At 40.6% G+C, this 7401-nt stretch overlaps 1 long non-coding RNA gene across 1 annotated transcript in view; it reads right to left on the bottom strand.

Moving 5' to 3' along the window:
* Positions 1-2850: 2850 nt before the first annotated feature.
* The window catches only part of LOC141370252 (uncharacterized), a 32542-nt gene continuing 27991 nt past the window's right edge, over positions 2851-7401 (bottom strand). Inside the window, exons 3-4 of the long non-coding RNA XR_012374147.1 lie at positions 6566-6645; positions 2851-5074 (exon numbers count right to left, since the gene is read on the bottom strand). This is a non-coding gene — a long non-coding RNA (uncharacterized lncRNA). The remainder of the gene's footprint in view (positions 5075-6565; positions 6646-7401) is intronic.

A 7401-nucleotide genomic window follows, 5' to 3' on the forward strand; every position in this document is an offset into this window, starting at 1 on the left:
ACGGACTGGCTGTCTCATGACTAGTCTGTCTCTGAGTGATTCTGTCCCTGCCGAAGGTTCTGTCTGCCAATCTGTTGGCATCGATCATGTGGACGTCTCCAGGAAAGATCCTTCTTTTAGGCTCTAGACCCAAACGTTAACTCTTCACAGGGTCTCTCCAGCTGATGGCCTGCAGCTACCTCAAAATGACTGTGAACTAATTTTCTTTCCCTACAAGCCCATTCCATCCTGTCTTCTCTCATCTCACCCAAGTCAGACACTGGGAAGTCATCTGCCTCTTGCAGTGAACTAGGTGCTGGCGCTACCTCTTGAATGCTCCTCACCTCTGCCCTCTACTCTATCCCCCGTGCCATTGCCTCACTTCCTGCTGCCTTCATTCCTTCTTTAGATTTCTGCAAATCTCCTAACTCCTCTCCCTGTCTCCAGTTGGACCTCCTCCAATTTGTTGTCCTGTCCGATGTTCTAAAATTCCATACTCCTGGCTTAGGACCCTTCCCTGGCTAATCATTACCTTAGAGATAACATCCACATTCCTCAGCATGAAATCCCAGCCAATTTATCCTCTGCTCTGCTGCCTCCCCAGTCTCGTCCTCCACCATCCCTTGCTTCACCTTCTGTTCCGGACTAACCAGATGGCTTGAAGTATGAGGAGAACTGTGAAAACTATGCAGAGTAGCAGTGCTCACCAGGGGCTACACAAATGTTTCTTGTAATCTTTACAACTACCTGGGATGAAGAAATTATTGATGCCTCACGAGTGAAGCAACTGGAGTTCAAGAAGGCTGTCACTTGCCCAGAATTTTCAAAATTAAGTCTGTCTATGTTCTTCACCACCATGCTCTAGTGAACTGGCTGACTGCTCAGTGTGGACCACCTTCTATATTCACCTCCACCCCCACTCTAGGTTGGCTGATTCCTTTAGGTCTTAATTCAAGGGTCAGCTTTCTGGAAACCCATGGTTGGCCTCTGGCCTCCACGCTGACTCATTATTCCTTTACGTATCATGCTTCTTTCAGATAAAGATTCCATCATTTATAGGATCCATCCTTGGCTTAATATTATCTCTTCAAGAAGACAAAAATCCCACCATGGTAAATGTATACATCTTCAATCACGTCTCACACAGTATACACCATATACATACACACAAGATAACTCCCATACAAACAACTAGGTTCATCTCTATTAGCCTGGCTACATTGGTCCAATTTCCAAATCTACTGGGCTAAGCCTCTTGAGGGCTTGTTTTCTCATTTTGATACCCCAATGATTGATACACGGTAGGAGTTCAGTGAATGAAACCTGAGTAGATAAATAATATGTGGCAAGAAAAATAGCTAGCATTTTCTGAACACATATAACACCAAGCATTGAGCTAGGTATTTGGCATGGATTATCTCCTTTTATTTGCTCACAATAAAAATTATGATATAAGGAGTTTTCTCATCTACATTTTATGTATGTGGAAACAAAAATCAGAAAAGTTAAGCAAGTCACTTGAAGTCCACAGCTAGAAATGATAAAGGATAGAGATTATAAACCAGATTGGCTGATGTCAGAGTTTGAGTTCTGAACCCTGCCTTTCCAAAGACAAAAGACTATTACTGCCCCTTGGAAATAATGTTCATTCCGTTTCTTACTTCTCTCACTTTCTTGTCCCTCCTACCTGGGGCCGAACCCACCAAGATCTTGCTCATTCTTCATTCTTATATCAGTACCTCTCTTTCAAAAACTACACAAAATCTTTTTTTTTAAGATTTTTTATTTATTTATTTGAGAGAGAATGAGAGAGATAGAGAGCACGAGAGGGAAGAGGGTCAGAGGGAGAAGCAGACTCCCCGCCGAGCAGGGAGCCCGATGCGGGACTCGATCCCGGGACTCCAGGATCATGACCTGAGCCGAAGGCAGTCGCTTAACAAACTGAGCCACCCAGGCACCCAAAAACTACAGAAAATCTTAAGAGCAATGCAAACATAGCTTGGGCAGTATGGAAAACAATACTAGTGCCTCCTTTTACCTGGATGCCATGATTTTGACCTATCTTAACAGCTGAGATTCACTGTCCATTTAGGGGAACATGTGATTCACCTTCACATCTAGGTTTTTCTCACAAAAATTAAGTTAGTCTGCATTAGTCTTACATTTTTTTCAGTTGAAGTCTCTATTACTGAAGATATATATCTTTGATTCAATATTATCTTTGCAAAAAACCAAACAAACAGAAAAGTCATCATGGCAAATGTACACTTCAATCCATACCTCATGCCATATATAAAAATAAATTCAAAATGGATCATAGACCTAAATGTAAAATTCTAACACTTCTAGAAAAAAACATAGCAGAAAATCATTGTCACCTTGGATTAGACACATATTTCTTACCTATGACACCAAAAATACAACACATGAAAGAAAAAATTGATAAAATGGACTTCACCAAAATGAAAAACTCTTCTTAAAAGGTACTGTTAAGAAAATAAAGAGAAGCCACAAATTAGGGGTCAATATTTGCAAAACACATAAGGAACTTACTCAGAATATGTAAAAAAAAATTCTAATTTAATAAAAAGAAAACAAATAATCCAATAAAAAGATTTGAGACACATTTCACCAAAGAAGATGATTTATGGACAAATTAGCATCTGATAAGATGCCCAGCATCATTTGTCACTAAAGAAATACAAATTTAAACCACCATGAGATACTAATATGCTTATATTTGAATTTGTAAAATATGCTGGCAATATCAAAATGCAGAATTCTCATGCATTGCTGCTGGAGTGCAAACCAGTACAGCAACTTAAGAAAACAGATGGGCAGTTTCCTAAAACATTAAACATATACGATATGGCTAACTATTTACCCAGGAGAAATGAAAACGTGTTCACACGAAAACTTGTACTTGAATGTTCATAATGGCTTTATTCATAATAGCCAAAACCTGAAAACAGCCTAAATGTTCATTAAATGTTGAATGGGTGAACATTGTACAAGATGTCCATGCTGTGGAATACAACTCAACAATAAAAAAGGAGCAGTCTATTAATAGATACAACAACATGGGTTTATTTCAAATGCATTTCCAAAAGAATCCAGACTCAGAAATTCTAAATAAAATATAATTAAGTATTTACATTTTACATTTATATGGCATTCTGGCAAAGACAAAACTATATGGATACAAAACAAGTTGCTGGGGGGAGGTTTGACTACAAAGGTTTGACTACAGGGGAACCTTTTGGGGATAGAACTGTTCTGTACATTGATTTTGGTATCAGTTATATGACTATGTATATTTGTTAAAACTCCTGGAACTGTATAATAAGAAGGAAACACTTTAGTGTACATAATTATACCTCAAAGAAAATTTATTCCACCAATGGTGGAGAAAACCAGATGGCAATTAGTTGGACCTTCATCTGCATACAGACAGGTAGGTTTTCTACTTACAACTCCCTTTACTATTATAGCTAGTTGCCTTTGACATAGATTTTAGGGGGCATCTAAAGTTCAAAAACAATAAAAGATAGAGAAAAGTCTCTTAGAACCTAGGAAATAATACCGTAGTAATTTTGTGCTTATACAATGTACACTTTATTTTTTTTAAGATTTTATTTATTTACTTGAGAGAGAGCTAGAGAGAGAGAGCAGAGAGGGAGAGGGAGAAGCAGACTCCCTACTGAGCAAGGAGCCCAACTGGGGTTCGATCCCAGGCCTCCAAGATCATGACCTGAGTGGAAGGCAGATGCTTAACTGACTGAGCCACTCAGGTTCCCCTATAATGTACACTTTATATTTAATCTGGTAAAGGTCCAGTTTATGAAGATCTTTTCTGACCCAGAGACTATGTTAGCCACCCGTTCCCAATCAGTATCCCTGAAGTGGGGGGGGGAGTGGAGGGGGTAAACATCCCTTCTGTTTCTTCATCCAAGCAGAACATGAAAATATTAGACAGGGCAGCACCCATGGCAAGAGAGCAGACGTCTCCCTATGTCCTATGTGGGAATCTTTCAGCCAACATTCCTCTTCAGGAATATCCTAAATGCTGGAGAATAAAGGCAGAACCTGGGCTTCCATTTCCCAAAGCTTAGTGCCAGATATTCGGCCTCGCTCTGTGTCTAAGACCCCAGTTTGGGATACATTTAGGAGGAAATAGGAAATATTTAGGAGTAAAAAGCCATGATGTGTGCACCTACCTTACTCTCAAAAGGTTCAGGAAATAAATATTACTTTTTGAAATGATCATTATTATTGTCAAAATTATTTCCAAATAGAAAGTTTCCTAAAATGTAGTCCTCAAAGCATGTCATTTTAAATATACATTTAACACTGTGAGCATCATTTAATTACAGGAGATGGGGAGAAGGAAGAATGAAAAATGTGGTTTTCCAAGCCCTGCAAAAACCCTCTATAGACGGGGTCCTTATGAAAATGTCAGTTCCAAATATCACCTGACAGATGTTTTTCCCAGGCTTTTTATTGGGAAGGATGTCAGGCACACCTTCTTCTCCAGACAGTCTTCCGTGATGTGGGAGGCCCGTGCAGACATCCACCTGCCAGTCATTTCCAACACAACGCTCTCCTTTTTCCCCCCAAAGAAGGACTGAATATTTACTGCATTCATGTTAACATTTCACCTTTTCCACTGTTTGGCTTGGCTTAGACCTTTTTGGACACAGTCAGTGATCCTGCTGCTCAATGATTTAGGCAGTCCCATGACCTCCTTCTTCTCCTTCCCAGTCATTTTACTGCACACTACAACTTGGAGTTGGGGGAGGTGCACACATAACAATAAAGAAGAAGAAACTAACCCCAGTTCCTTGCTTTCATCATAGGTGTGTAGTCCTGATAGATGTGCTGATGAGACAGGAAGAAGAATCTAGTGGCTCAGATGAAGTTTGAGGTTATGGATAAAATTCTTGTAGCAATCACCAAATCTCAGAGGATTAGCACACTAAATGCTTAGTTATCACACTTACAAAGGTTGATATGGGTTGGGTCGTCCTTCTTGACTTTTGTGTCACCGTCATCTTCAAAAAAAAAAAAAAAAAAGATGCATCCTGCACAGTTGTCACTGAATGGGAAGAAAGAGTGGGTGGAATATGGGTATGTATGCATAGGTCCAGAAGTGGTTTACAACACTTCAGTCCACATCATACCATCGACAATCAATTTCAGACATTGACACTCCTCCACTAAGATATGGGGCTGTATTTCCTCCCCGTGAAACTGGGTGGACCTTTATAACTACTTCTACCAGTGGAAAATGGTGAAAGTGACATGCAGGACTTCCAAGGCTGGGTTGTAAAGGACAATATGGCTTTGGCTTGGCTCACTCTCTGTCTCTGAATGTTAATGCTTGGACTCCAGGCACCATGTTGTGAGGAAGCCCAAGCCAAATGGAGAAGATACATGTGTATAGTCCAGCTGACAGCCCCAAATAATTCCCCAGCCAACAGCCAGGAGCAACTGCCAGGCCTATAAGTGAGTGAGCCTTCAGCTTTCTAGGGCAGGCCTTAGGCATAATAGAGTAGAAATAAGCCAACCTACTGTAACTGGGTGAATTCATGACCCACAAAAATGATAAATAATAAATCTTTGTTATTGCTTCAAGCCACTAAGTTTGGGGGTAACCTGTGCAGCAATACAGTGAACATCATACTAGTTTCTGCCATGATTCTCCAGCTTCTCTGCATGCAGTTGTTTGTCAGGATGCTCAGACCACCAGCTGGGAGAAAAAAATCACCCCAACCACTATTACTACTGCCATTCTCAACAGTTATTGTACGAGTCAGGGTCTTGGCAAGAAGTGCAGGTGCCACACTGAAAAGAGGAAATCATGGAGAGTTTTTAAAGGTGGATAGGGTAGGGTTAGGCAAACTTATTAGTGACACACCTGGGACTGACAACAATGGGAGGTCACTACCATTCTAGGCCTCAAAGGGCAAGGTGGGGAGTGGTGACTGGAGTCCAGCAGGAGCTCTAAGTACAGGGTGCGAGGACTAGCTGAAAGGAATTATGATCTCTAGAATGCAACCACTGTCAGACTGAAGCCCAGCAAAGACAGCTGGTGGAATAAATACCCAAACTCTCTTCTCTGATTTTCTACTCATACTTCCTATTGGCCGAATGCAACAGGAAAGCAAAATGCAAGGGATCCTGGCTGATGCAGTCCATAGAGATCAGTCTCCCTGGGGGCAGAGTGGGAGGACAAGGGTGAAGAATAGACCTGGAGAGGGAATGCAAATATCCTTCACAGTCGCCATCATCAACACCATCCTCATCATCATCTTTATACTATTCAAATGTGTATACTACTTCTGGGTTTACAGAATAATTTCTCATGCTTTCTCTTGTATCACCTTCAGAAGGTCACTTTTGCAGTATCACCTGAATCTAAGAGAGGGCTTGATACATAACTAGTACTGAGTTTAATCCCATACTTACTCTATTCAAGGCTCCAGGCTAGAAACATGGGTTCAGAGAATAAAATTCCAAGATAAATATGTTAAATATCATAAGAAGGATACAAAGTGTCAGGAAGGCTTGATCTAAAAAGACTCACGGATGTGGTGGTGTTCAAGGTTGACCTTCGGCGATGGGCAGATCTCAACAAGTGCCCTTGGAAAGAAGAGTTTTCACGTCCTAGGAACCACATGAAGAAAAAGTTAAGGTGGAGAAATAGAAAGTGTGCTCTGGCAACAGGAAATATTTCCATTTTGCCAGAGCATAGAATTTATAGAGATTAAGATGTAAGTTATGAAGTTGAAGCGTTGAGTGGCTATATTGTGGTAAGTCCAGAAAACCGAGACACATTGGTACCAGCATATTAGGCACAGGGGATTCACTGATGGCTTTTGAGGAGAGAAAGAAAGTATTCTAACAGCTTTTCAGGAATACCAAGTTTACAGCAGTGGGTGGGAAAATGAAGCAAGCACACACATGACGCGGAGAGATTACTTATGAGGCTACTGCCCTAGTTTCAGTAATGAGAATCTTGCCTGAGGGGATGACAGCAGAAGCAGAAAAAGAAGGTGTGGCATCAGGTTGACAATGTGAAAACCAAGATTAGATAATGGCTCTTCCTACAACCAGTCCCACCTGGGCTCAAGGATGCCATTTGCTCAATATTCACAAGTATTTACTGAGTGACTACTTTGTGCCAAGCACTGCTCTGGACTTTATGAACACAGCAGGAAGCAAGATGGATAAACCAGTCTCACTATCTACATGGATTCAAGAAGAGATGGTAGTACCACTGACAAAAGCAAGTGTCCAGATATGTTTTATAAAAACATGTAATGTTTTATAAAAAATGTTGGAGTATTGAAAGTTTTCTCTTTTCTTTCTTTCTTTCTTTCTTTCTTTCTTTCTTTCTTTCTTTCTTTCTTTCTTTCTTTC

Source organism: Callorhinus ursinus, unplaced genomic scaffold (assembly GCF_003265705.2).
Source record: "Callorhinus ursinus isolate GAN/ISIS: 27379988/994484 unplaced genomic scaffold, GSC_fseal_2.0 scaffold29, whole genome shotgun sequence".
In the NCBI taxonomy this organism is placed as follows: Eukaryota; Metazoa; Chordata; class Mammalia; order Carnivora; family Otariidae; genus Callorhinus; species Callorhinus ursinus.